This window comes from Corvus hawaiiensis, chromosome 2 (genome assembly GCF_020740725.1).
Source record: "Corvus hawaiiensis isolate bCorHaw1 chromosome 2, bCorHaw1.pri.cur, whole genome shotgun sequence".
NCBI classification, from domain to species: domain Eukaryota; kingdom Metazoa; phylum Chordata; class Aves; order Passeriformes; family Corvidae; genus Corvus; species Corvus hawaiiensis.
The window spans coordinates 115,831,684-115,844,324 of record NC_063214.1 but is presented as its reverse complement, the minus strand read 5'-3'; the positions used below and the strand labels follow the sequence as shown (position 1 = coordinate 115,844,324).

The 12,641-nt window shown below is 43.5% G+C and overlaps 1 protein-coding gene across 4 annotated transcripts in view; it reads right to left on the bottom strand.

Annotated features, from left to right (window-relative positions):
• Positions 1-10,552, bottom strand: part of USP9X (ubiquitin specific peptidase 9 X-linked) — a 100,922-nt gene extending 90,370 nt beyond the window's left edge. For all 4 annotated transcript variants that reach the window (XM_048289459.1, XM_048289469.1, XM_048289477.1 and 1 more), the window contains exon 1: positions 10,241-10,552. The gene's annotated coding sequence lies outside the window, so the exon portion shown is untranslated. The remainder of the gene's footprint in view (positions 1-10,240) is intronic.
• Between the last annotated feature and the right edge of the window lie 2,089 nt (positions 10,553-12,641).

Sequence of the window (12,641 nt, the reverse complement as noted above, 5' to 3'; positions counted from 1 at the left end):
TCAGAAAGACCAAAATTTTTCCCAAGCATAATGGATATCACAGGAAAACGCACACAGAAAAAGCTTTTTAGTAGATGATAAATGCCAGGAATGTCAGTTCACCAACAGCACAAGTTCAGTCATGGAAGAAATATTAAGCAGCCACAGCAAATAATGCAAAGTGCAAGAAGTCTCAGAAAGTGAAGACAACAAACTGTCCTGGAAATTATGATAAAGCCAGTGAAATACTCAGCAGATCGCAATGAGTCAGGAAAGTTATTTGGCAGTAATACTTTGAATAATCTCACTACAAGCAGACAACTTAAAGCTACAGCAACTAATACAGAAGTTGCAAAACACAGAAAGGTGGCAAAAATTTTACTTCTGATGACTGAAAAAAAAAAAAGAAGGCCAGAGTTATAAAACTGTAAGCAAAACTCTACAATTCAAACATTATCTGGAAACTCAGGTTAAAAAAAATGGAGCTAGAGATGACAGAGCATGAGTAGCTGAATACAATAGCTGCATGCACTGTGACAGTCAGCATCTTGTGACTTTTTCACAAGTTTTCATTTAACAAAATTTTGAGTCTGCATGAGAGACAGACACAACACGCTCTCTGTATTTGTCAAGGGCTCAATTTGTCATTTTTCTCCTACCTAATTGGAATTTTCAGAGTAATCTGGTTTCCACTGTAATTTCATTTCCATCAAACTGAGTCCCCTGGGTAAACAGTAATCAACTGAGGCACCAGGAAGAAAAATTGTCCGTTCCTTATTTGTCACAGAAGTTAAATTAAGTTTTATAAGGAAAGAAATATAACTCCAGAAATAAAAGGGAAATCTCTGGCTTACAAGGCAGCTATATAGACCTACCAAAAAGTTAATTCTGTGTCTTGTTCATAAACATTGCTGGAAAACACACAGGTCTTCTTCAGATTAACCTTTTCATCCTCCTCTCATTCTTCTGGGTATTGAGAGAAAGAGAAAACGGAGGAAGAGTGAGGACGTACAACAGCAACTTAAGCCAACAAAACTGTGTAACACCTGACTAACAAAAACCCACTGAAAAGTTATGACACGAGGTAGGTTTGAAGTTTACAGCCTCTATGTCTCAGTTCTTCATCAACAACACAAAAGACAACGCAAGCTTTTTGATTATGTTTAGGTAACGTACAGGATGAGAATGGAAAGAACCTAAAGAACCTATCAAGCGTATTAACAGAGGAATAATTCTACTCAGTATTTAGACTGATGTCACACATGCATTTACAGAAAGAATTCCAAGGATAAAATACTGAATGACAATCCAATCTATCTGACTGAATGAGTCAAGGATCCAATGGGAGTAATAGTTCCTAATTAAATGGGGGTGTGGGGGAAACACTAGTTTAATGACAAGCTTCATTCTCCACTTTCTCCATTTTCCATGTTTATGTAAACTCAGAGGAACGTGAAGTTCAAGACCTAGCGCAAGGTCCTACACATGGTTCAGAGCAATCCCAAACACAAGAACAGGCCAGGTGAAGGATGAAATGAGCAGCTCTGAGGACAAGGAGTTGGGTGTGTTGGGGGACAAGAAGCTCAACATGACCCAGGCAATGTGTACTCACAGCCCAGAGAGCCAAACATGTCGTGGGCTGCATTCAAAGCTGTGTGGGCAGCAGGTGAAGGAGGGGATTCTGTTCGCCTGCTCTGCTCTGGTGACATCCTACCCACAGTGCTGTGTCCAGCCCTGGGGTCCTCAGCACAAGAAAGATATGGACCTGCTGGAGCAGGTCCAGAGGAGATCAGGAAAAGGACCAGAGGGCCAGAGCAACTCTGCCATGAAGACAGGCTGAGAGAACTGGGGTTGTTCAGCCCAGAGGAGAGAAGGCTCTAGGCAGACCTTAGAGCACCTTCCCATACATAAAGGGGACTTAGAAAAAAGCTGGAGAGGGACTTATGACAAGGGCATGTAGAGACAGGACAAGGGGGAATGGCTTTAAGCTGAAAGAGGACAGGTTTAGATGAGCTGTTAGGAAAAAAATCTTTACTGTTAAGGTGGTGAAACACTCAAACAGGTTGCCCAGGGTTGTGGATGTCGCATTCTTGGAAGTTTTCGATGCCAGGTTGGATCACAGGATCCATTACCATAACCCTAAATGGTAAAATATAACAGACCATGATCCTCAATCTTTTCTCAAGGCTCTTTACGTCATTTGTTTTTAACCACACACAATTTTAAAGCAACTTCACTGAGCCATCTGACAATTTGACTAAAAAACTAATAATAGAGGTACTTTTAAAAATAAGCTTTTGGTTCTGTTGAGAAATCCACCCTGAAATACAAATCCCATGTCTTGATGAAATAATATGGAAAAAACAAACTTTTCACTTCCATTTATCAAGAATCTGCGCCAGAATAAGGCACCTCAAACATCAATCTCATATCTACAAATGCAGCAAGGCAAAGAAAAAACCCAACTGATTACATGCACCCTGTGACAAGCTGTTGTTTGTAAAGTTGTTTCTAGCTGAGAAAGTGTCTCCAAAGTATACACCCAGCATCACCAAGTCTGGGGAAACAGAACATTAGCTATTCAGTACAGACAAGACAACTCTCCTTGAAAGCAGATTACTAACACGTAACCAAGCAGGCAAGTAGGAGCAAACTACAAAAATGTTAACAAATTTTTTTTATTATGAGGAAATCACCACAAAAATCATGAAAGTATCTTAAGAGAAAACAAACACTTCCACAGCCTGTGTAAGAGGCAAAGTTTTTTATACCTACAGAAATGTATCCCCAAAGTAATGTCTTCACAATTCCTATCAAAGGAAAATTGTTACAACTGAACTGTTTAAATGTCAACATGGTTGCTCAGGCTTCTCCCCCTCCCCTCTATTTCTGGAACGAAGTTCTAAGACAAGAATTTAAATTGATCAAACACACTAGAGAAAATGATTATGTCAAACACATGGAATAAAGAATTCTAGTGGACAGCTGCAATTCAGAACTTAAATGACACACGATGATAAACTCACATTTAAAGCAAATTTTGCTGTCAGGCTAACTTAAAGTAGAACTAAAGGGTTAGTCTTCATTTTAAGTGTGACCTACTACTTATTTATTGTATTTTCACACCCACAAAGAAGTGCAATGACTCATCAACACAGCCAAATCCTCAAACTGTATTTCAGGTGTAGCACAGTGTAAGCACATACTTGAAAGCATGAAGCAGGAGAGATTTTGATTCTCTGCTCTCAACTGTTATTCACTGCTGGCCTAGATAAAGCCCATAACCTGCACAACACCTCAGCCTTCAGTGTGATACTTGTACCTGAGTAAGTGTGACACATATAAACAAACAATGCATTGAGTAGAGGTACAATTTCAACTTCAGAAAAAGATGATCTTCTGAAGTACCATGTAAGGATCAACCAACACAGTGCACTGGAACCTCCAATTAAACTCTTGTATCAGCCCCTAGTTGCCAACAATGAAACTAAACTAACCACTATCCTCCTCCAGCTGCCTCCAGGCAATATTTAGGACCAGCATATCCAGAGTTCTGCTGGTCCTAAATATTCATATCATTATCAGGAAAGTGACAGAAAATAAAAGGAACATTCATGACAGGATGAATTACCAAACCTTCCTTCATCTAGTCAAAAATCTCAGAGTGGTGCAGGTACGTAGAAAATTCCAGTCAGACACCTGCTAACCAGAGGCTGGGACTGATTGGGGTTTTTTCATGGCTGAAAACACATTAGGTTATAGCAAGGTTTCAGTACCACTGAACTCACCTTGCTGCATCCATCCCCATATTCAAAAAACCAAGCAAAAAAAAAACCCTCATTTTTCCACTCCTATACATGGAAGGAAAGAGAAAAAAAATAATGGCTTCCCAAATGGCACAAGGGGAATTAACATTTTCAGCTACATCTTCACTAGACATGTAACAAACTGTCACCCACAGCAACCTGGCTGAACTGCTACAAGAACACAAACTGGAAGCATTTTCAGGTTGTGTTCCAGCCTAATTACCAAAACTATCATGAAGACATCCCAACACAGCAAGAGAGCTATCAGGCACTTTACAGATCTGACATTACCACTTCACCTAGGGAAAAAAGTCAGTACATCATCCTAGAAAAAGTCCCATTGCATGAGTGTGTGCACACCCACCATTATAAGCATTCAAGGAAAAGCACATGGGATTTTAAGGTCCCACTGTGGCTAATAAAACACTGTCTGAAAGACAGGTCAAGACATATGGAGGGCTGTGCAAAACTGGAGCCTGAAACTGTAGAACCAGCCACTTGAGTTATATCTTCAAGCTCCAGAGAATTTGTCACAACTGAAGATTAAAAAAAAAAAAAAAAAAAAAGAAGAATCCTCACAGCTAAAGGATTCAGGAAAACACATTAAAAGGAAACATCAGAAATCAAACAATTAACATTCTATTTCTAAATCAGAGCTCTACAAAGTCTAAAATTTAGTTTAAACTATAGTTTAAGGTTTTAGTTTATCAAAATTGTAGTCTTTCACCAACCTATTCACCTAAAAATTAAGTTAAATGGATACATCTTTCTTATTTAACTCTCAAATTCATGGACTTGTCCTGTTGAAATTTACTAAAAAACACACTGAAGTATTCTATTGCTAAAACAACAGAAAAACAAAAACCACAGATGACTCAAGGCTCATTTACCAAGATGCCAGTATGTTTTGACAACAATGTTCATTCTCATCTTATATTAAAAAAGAGACTTTTCCTCCCCTCACTGTCAAATTTATTTCTGGACAAGAAAACTGAAGTTCCACCCACAGCCAACATGGGCCTGTCCCCACTATCCCACACCACAGTGTCACCAAGCACACTCCCCTCCAACCAAAAAAGCCTCTCTGGTAACATAGAGATCATAATTGATGCACATCACTGCTCATTTTTCTTACTCAATGCACTTCTAAACAATCTTTTTTTCCTTCTTTCACCATATCATGTTGTTACAGCTAAGACCACCCTAACACAAAATCAAACCTTTTCCTCCTCCCATACCCAGTCCTGCTGAAGCTCGAGAAAAGGTTAAGCAGCAATTAAATGACTTAAGGATTGAACTCTATGGAATTTGGAACATATGTTTTTCTGTCATTCCGTGTTGCCATTCAATTGTTACAAAAAAGTGCTACTTGTCTTAAAGGGTCTTCTAGGGACAATTTTCTATTACTTGAGTTTTGGGTATTTTACATGAAAGCTTAATGAAAAGACAGCCCTGAAATTCTCTCTGCAAACTTTTCATTACTTTGAAGCAGTCATTTGAACACTTCTGTTAAAAAAAAGTCTTTTGCAATTTATAGCCGAGAGGACATGAGGAAACTCATGTAACAAGGATGTCTTGCCTTCAACACAGTCTTGAGTCTCAGCTTAAAAACGGAATTTGGAAAAAAAGCACATATCTAAGGAATGATGCAATGTGGAATTCCCCTCTTCTGACTGAATCCACAGCTAAATGCTAACTACCAAACAGTAGGATTTGCTGAGATGTTCATGCAAAGATCTACACACAAGAAAATCGTATTTTTCTGTTGGCAGCTACATGTGTAAGGAAAACCAAATTACTAAACAGGGTTACATAGTGATTTTGTAAGTAGATCAAGGATGCTACAAATAAAAGCTTCCCACAGTTACATTTCTGGTAGTTATCCATTACTTCTAAAACAGTCTTCAATTTGACTTCATGAAAAAGAGTTGATAACAGCAGCGTTCAAAATACACCTAGATCTTAAACCAACATGCCATGGATCTCATTTCATGCATCTCTTTTTTTTTCTTGTGTGTACTAACACAAGGTTAACCAAAAGCAAGTAATCATTCTCATAGTGAATAATAACTAATCCTTTAAGAAAACTATACATCAACAATGTTCTTTTAAAAAGCAAGCTTGGGAACATACCTGTGTCCCAGTGGTTTTCATCCCCAGCATTATAATTTTTATTTGAAAACACATCAACAACTGGCAAACAAAAAGCCTTGATAATAAGCAGACTGAACTCAACTCTCAAATAAAATGAATAGCTAATGGCTTCTTATAAAACAAAGCCAATACTAGAAAATTCACAACAGAAAATGCAAAAGAAATTGGTTGTGCTGGCAAGCTCCCTTAAGAAAAAAAACACAAAAACGAAAAGAGAAGCAAAAAGATTTCATATTAAGTCACAACTGGCTACTCTAAGACCTTATTTACCTTCCTCCTATCCTCTACAGTGCAGACAGTTATTAACAGCTCTCCTGTAAGGTTACCAACACCTCATTTCAAATTACTTTACCAACCCAGATCTACAGAATGTGCTCAATGCACTGATGGGCTCAGGTGGACACTGTAATGTATCAGAAAGGCAGCAGTTGACATTTTGAGGGTGCAAAGTATGACAGAACGGCTTTCTGCCCTGCCTATCTACTGAAGACTCTAACCAAATATCTAAATCACCAAGGGCAGGAGAAACCTCTGTTAACCATTCTCAAGTCATGTTCTAGCCTGAAGCATACGAGAGCCAGCCAATACAACATAACTGTTCTAAAAAGGGAACTTACAATGAATTACAGTTTCATAATAACAGTGGGAGAACTTTCAGACATTCCTACATTAGTAACAGAACAAAACCTAGATTTAATACATGGTAAAAAGTCACTGTGTTTTTCTAACACGTGAATCTGAAGTAGCTCAAACTTCCCAGGTAGAAAAATTCAAGTCTCACTGCATGCAAGTACATGCTTATAGAAGACCTTTCCCTCCTTCACCTCTGCTATGGAATACCAGAACAACGTTTAGTAATGTAAAAAATAATGTTGTGTGTTTACAGATCACAGATATCATGCGTGATATAATACAAGTCTACAGGAACAGCACACAACATTGCCACCTTTGCAAAAGACAAGGACTACAATGCAAGACAGACATTACCAAGCTGTGTTCCCAAAACACACCTTGAAGTACAGCTTTAAATTTAGAATTCTGATTTTAAACAGGGGTGATCCAGATAATAAAACTGGGTGCAGCTACACAGAGGTTGAAGGGAAGACACATCCACGTAAGAAAAACTTAAGATACCTGCACAAGAGAAACCATGTCCACGTGTTCAGATTACGATTAATGCTACCATCCAGGAAACAACTGTCTACAGGACACAAAAGCCTTCACATTTACAACTTTTCAAAGGAACGAAAAATCCAGCGAAGCTTCTTACATCTTCAGACAACCACTTCACAGTGGTCTCTGCAAGTGCTGGATAAGCAAGGCTCTTGTGATTATAAGAGAAGGAATTAAAGTAAGTGCTACAGCTTCAGGGGTTTTGAAGGGTTAGGACTGTCTTCAAAAAAAATCCTGATTTAAGTCAAAAACAGTAAGGGATGCCTTTAATTCATCTACTTCACAAATGAGGCTATCCTGATCCAAATGTTTTCAAAATATACTTACTGTTGATCTCTTAGAATAGATAAAACAGTATTTCTTAAAAAAAAAAAAGTGAGTAAATACATACACATGCATGTACACATATATTTATATACATATATATAGATATATCTCTACACTCAGAGTATTGCCCAACACAAAAGTACTTTCCATTAAAATATCTGAAATAAGTTCTGAACTTGTCTAAAACAGAACAGGAAGGGCAGAAATACTTTCCATGGAATTTAATATACTTTCAATACACGCCTGACAGAAACAGAACTTCAAAGCCATTTAAAAATGAATTGTTCAAAATAATAAATAAATGAATTCCTATCCATTCCTACCCAAGACTGTATTCATACTGGAAGGTCCTAAACTAATTTTAATTTCAAATATAAGATGTCTTGGAACAAAGGTAATAAAGGTACCTTTATTTCCTAGAAGTCTATTTAATTTTACAAAACAGACACTAATCACTATTTTAGTTTGAGTATCTCAACTATGAATTTCATAATATTAATAAAACGCATAAACATAAACATGTGCCTTTAGAACACAGAGTAGTTGCACTGGTCTGTTTCTGAGTACAAATGCACCACAATGTGGGGAATATGAACGTTTATGTAAGGGTGACAGTGTTCCACAGAGACAGAAAACAGTTTTGCTACCACTGTCTTTATTGATTACCACCTCCAGATGTAGTCTTCCTGTCAATTCCATGGCCAGAGGAATTGCCACAAGGGCAAATTCTGCAAGACATGAAGCAGCAGCCAGGCAAGATTAAGACAAAAGCTTCCCAAATGTAACATCCTGAAGACAAACTACACAAAAGTAAAGTACAAGACCCACTGGAGAGGGAAAAGTTACTATGGTACAATCTTACATTTATTTCTGGTTAATTCCCTCCCCAAAAATATGCTGATAATTTGAGTTTCTTCCACTGCAGCTTTATGATTATGTTTTTGGGTTCTGTACACAGCTATCATTAAGCATCACTGTTGCCCAGGGTATTGCAACAGAATAATCAATACATGTTCTTGGTATTAGCTACTGTAGCTTGCTGGTTTAAAGAATAAACATTATTTCAACTCCAAGAATCAAAAGCATTATTTTAGAAAACAAAACAAAAAAAAACCCTAACTCTCTCATGTATGACTTGGGTTTTGCTGAAATACATATGCAACTTGATCAGCAACATTTTCAGTGGGGAGGCCTGACAATTTCTCAAGTAAAATATGAAAAAAAAAAATTCCAAGTATAATATGAATAATAAAGTTAGCTGCCTACAGCTTTCAGTCACCGCTAAGTCTTTCTTACTAGGCACACTGTTTCAATTTCACAATCAATAAAGGTCAATCCCCCAAACACCCATCAATAGCCCTTCCTAAACGTAACAATTTTACCACCCATTTGTCATTCATCTGAGAAGCTGCTGAAAAACACAGGTTACGTGGTCTGCCTGTCATAGCAAGTGTTGCCACAAGTATACTGAAGAATGCATAATAGTATCCCAATTCAACAACTTTTTATAAAAATACAGGCCCCAGTTCTGCAAGTAGGTCAGCAAAAGCAGGCCTTGTGCTGGCTTTGAGCCTGCGACTTCAGAGGGTCTTTGGACTGATACAAACGTCCAGTTATATGAACACAACTGCAGAACTGTGAGTATAAACCGAGTTGTACTGATAACATGAAGACAGCTGAGACAGACACAATATGTCTGCAGTGAGCCTGGGAGTCCCTTGAACATTTAATTAGAACAACTCTTTTCTGAAAGGTTCTTTTTTTCCTGTACAGTTGCAAGCTACTGCAAATCTTCAAAATACCTAACTGGACTTCTGAAAGAGCAACCTGAAAATGAAATACGGCATCTTAAAAACTACCCCAACATTTTTGGATGCTTCTACAATAAAAAAAAAAAATCACTTAACAAAACAAATAATTTTCAAAAGCTACTCCCACTGTATACAAACAAAGCTGCACGAAGTGGGACGGCACATGTTAACACGGTGGTAACTAACACACAAAAACCCCAACAACCCATCCAACTGGTGAAATCCCGTTTTCTCGAAGACAATAACAGAGAGTATCTACGGCCAAACTACACGCAACTACCCCTGCCGCACACGTCGGGCAAGAGGAGAGGGCTGTACTGCCTAAAATAAATCGCTACAGACAAGCCCTAAGACACAACTCCGAGGAGAAGCAGCGCGGTGAACTAGAGGAATTAGATGAAAAAGCCACGAACGTTTTTCGTACATGGAAGCCGGGCCGCTGGAAGCCGAGGCCAGAGGAGTGGCCTACGTGTTAACAGTGTTTACAGCGGGCGTGAACGAGCTGGTGCTGGTGGATTTCATTGAGACCGTCGGGAAAGCGCCTCGGCAGGGCCTGATTTCCAGGCGTCGCCCGGGCCTACGCGGCCCCAATCACTCCACCTCAGTAATGGCGTTCGGGCAGAAGGGAAGCGAGAACCAGGGGAGGCGATGCCGGTGCAGCGCTGTGGGGACGCACCGGGCCCTCCTCACCGGAGGGGGCCGGCCAGAGGGGCCCCGGCGGGGCGGCCAGAGCCCCCCGAGGGCGCCGGGCGCTCCCCCCCGCCGGCAGCCAGGGATGAGGAGCCGTCAGCCATTTTCCCTCGCCCTCCAAAACACGGCGGTGCAGGGCCGACACGCCGGGGCTGCGAGGGAGGCGCTGCCGCCGCCTTACGCCCCGCGGGTCCCGGGGAGCTCCGTCCTTCCCCCCCGCCGCGCCCCGGCCCGCAGAGCCCCATCCCCGGGGAGCGCAAACAGCTGCCCGGCCCCGCCCGGGCACCGCTCCGCACTCACCCCCGCACCGCTTCCCCTCGTCCCGCGGCGGCTGCTGCGGCGGCCCAGAGCCCTCCTGGGCGCTGCCTCATGCCCGGCGGCCGGCGGGGCACGGTCTCATGCCAGGCCGCGGCTCTGAGGGGGCGGCTCCGCTTTCCCCGGTTCCCACTCGGTTGCGCTGCGGCGGGAAGCGGGAGGGTAAATCCAGCGCCGCTGCCCGCGCTCCGGGTGCCGGCCCTGAGCGCTTCTCTCTCTCTGGGGCGTTTTTCCTGCGTCACCAGCTGCTGCCCGGCGGCGGCGGCGGCGGCCCTGCCTGGGCTCGGGCTGGGGCTGGGCCGGGGCCTGCGCGCTCCGCTCCGCCCCGTCCGGGCACCGGGCGCACGCGGGGGGGGGGGGTGGGCGGACGCGCGCCCGGGGCTCGGCCGGGCGGGGGTGGCCGGGCCGGGCCGGGCGGCGGGAGCACCGCGCTCAGGGCTCGGCGGTGCGGGGGAGGCAGCGCGGAGGGAGGCTGCGGCGGCGGCTCCTCGCGCTCCCGGCGGCGGCGGCGCAGCCGCGTCTGGCGGGGCCCCGTGGGCAAGATGGCGGCGCCGGCAGCGCCTTCCGCGCCCGGCCCAGCGCGGCGGCGGCGGCGGCGGTTCGGCCACCCGAGCGCGGCGGTGACGCGCTGCCCGTGTGCCCGCCCGGGGCTGCCGCTCACGGCCGGCTCCCCTGTGTGTCGGTGTGCGGGGCGGGGGCGGCGGTGAGGGGATGGACAAGGACTGTGGGGGGACACACACGCACAGACACACACACGGCCGGCGGCGCGCGGGCGCGCGCGGGGCCTGTTTCGCGTCGGTTGGGCGCGCGCGCGCTCTCCATTGTGGCCCGGGCCGCCGGGCGCGCGCGGGGGCCCGGATGATGACGTCAGGACGGTGACGATGATGACGTCAGCGAGGCCGCCTCCCGCCGCGCTGGGGACGGGAGCGGGATGGGACCCCGGGGGTGCGGGCGGCGGCGGCTCCGTCCCTCACCGCCAGCAGAACTGGCGCCCGGTTCGGGGACACCGGCGCTTTTTAGAAGCCAAACGGAGCTTTTGTTCCTCTTACAGGCTGCCCAGGGCAGCGGTCACAGCACGGAGCCTGGCGGAGCTGGGGATGCGTTTGGACAAGGCGCTCAGGCACGTGCGGTGGCTCCTGGCGTGCCCTGCGCAGAGCCAGGAGCTGGACGCGATGGTCTCAATGGGTCCCTTCCAACTCTCAGTATTCTGTGGTTCTTTGGTTCTTTTTCCTTTTTTTGACACATCTGCATTTACTTGGGCACAGCGTGAGATCAGTAGAACCCCAGTCTATGTACGTGCTTTGTGTAGTGACTCGGAGGAGTTTAAACCTGAATTTAAAACCTGAAAAAACGGGGAAGGATGCGTTGTGGAGGGACAGAAGTTGTGGAAGGACAGAAGTTTGGCAGATATGGGGAACTCGGACTTCAGGAGTACCTGAAGTGGTGTTTAAAGTTCTGTTAGTCCGTATTCCAAGGTCAAAGTATTATTTTAACAACATCATTCAAGAATTTTGGAGAAGGAAGTGAAAGATACGGTACTGAGCTGAAAACACAGGAGGAATTTAGGCTCCATGGGTTGAAATTTGCTCAAGAGGCTCAGGCCAACAACCATAACTCTTGTGCAAAATGTTTTATCTTTTGGACCATGCAGCGACAAAAGACTAAAAGAACGATTGCTCATTGCAGGAGTTGGAACAACATTGGAACTGGGTGGGTGTTTTTCAGTAAAAAGCTAGAGCTCAAAACCAAGTGGTGATAACTTCTGATATTTCCTAATTTAGCAGAGTTACTAATTTTTTTTGCTGATCATTAGATGGTATTATTTGGGAAGGAAATCTGAAGTACTTTTCTGCGTTAGCCACTCAGTAAACAAAACAAGGGATGCAGCTGCTTCATCACTGTACAAATGCAACAGTTTGTTTACTGAAGGAATAGCTTTATGTGCATTTTCGTCAACAATAAAAACAAGCCATAACCATGGTGAAAGTCTGCAAGTGTAAGCCTTTCGTGTTTGGGTTAGAAATACATGTAATCATATCAAAACAGCCCTTTCATCTCCCTGATTTTCATGCTTCTGGGCATGTTATTGTGGCTTCCTTTTTTGTCCCTTATCAACTACTTTCAGCTTTTCCTCCTATTTCCCATTTATCCAGTTGGTTTACCAGGGAAAGCATTTTAAATTACTGCACCTATAATGCTTTTACCTTCCCTTGCCCCACCACAGTATTCTCCCTCAAGCCCTTCACTGTTTATGATAACCTACGGACCCCTCAAACAATTGTAGTTGTCTATATTTTGACACTTATCTTTAAAAATAAGCTGCTGTGTTTGTTGATGGTCATTTCTTCTTATTGTTAAGTAGACCTTTGTTTTAATGACAGGCCAA